We start from the raw sequence: 424 nt of genomic DNA on the forward strand, positions 1-424 counted from the left end.
AGACGAGAGATGCCAGACTGCGCCAGACGCTTGAACTGCGACGCAAGGAGTCCTGGTGAGCCTGACCCCCCCCCCCCCTTCCTCAGGTGGAGACGGAGAGTGACAAGGAACCCGACGTGATCCCCCTTCAGGAGGCGTACGCCGCCCCCGCCCTTCTTCCAACCACAGTCCTGCCGCCCGTGTGCTACCACTACCCGCCCCTCGACGCCCACCCCGCCCGCATGGTGAGTGTGTGAGCCCTTGCTTGAGCCCAGGGGGCACGCGGGGTTGAAAGCTAAATACTCCCCTGGTGCCTTGGATAACGAGTCGCCTCTCAACCCATGTTGCTTCACCTGCAGACGAGTCCTCGCTACGGGCGCCTGGGCGTGGCCGGCTCCGGGGGCCCCGACCACCCAAGGGGAGCCCGCGACCCCCTGCGGGCGGC

General features: G+C 67.7%; 1 pseudogene; it reads left to right on the forward strand.

Annotated features, from left to right (window-relative positions):
- LOC119594914 overlaps positions 1 to 228 on the forward strand; it is a 3016-nt pseudogene extending 2788 nt beyond the window's left edge.
- The last annotated feature ends 196 nt before the right edge of the window (positions 229 to 424 follow it).

The sequence above is a fragment of the Penaeus monodon genome, chromosome 34, assembly GCF_015228065.2.
Source record: "Penaeus monodon isolate SGIC_2016 chromosome 34, NSTDA_Pmon_1, whole genome shotgun sequence".
Taxonomy (NCBI): Eukaryota; Metazoa; Arthropoda; class Malacostraca; order Decapoda; family Penaeidae; genus Penaeus; species Penaeus monodon.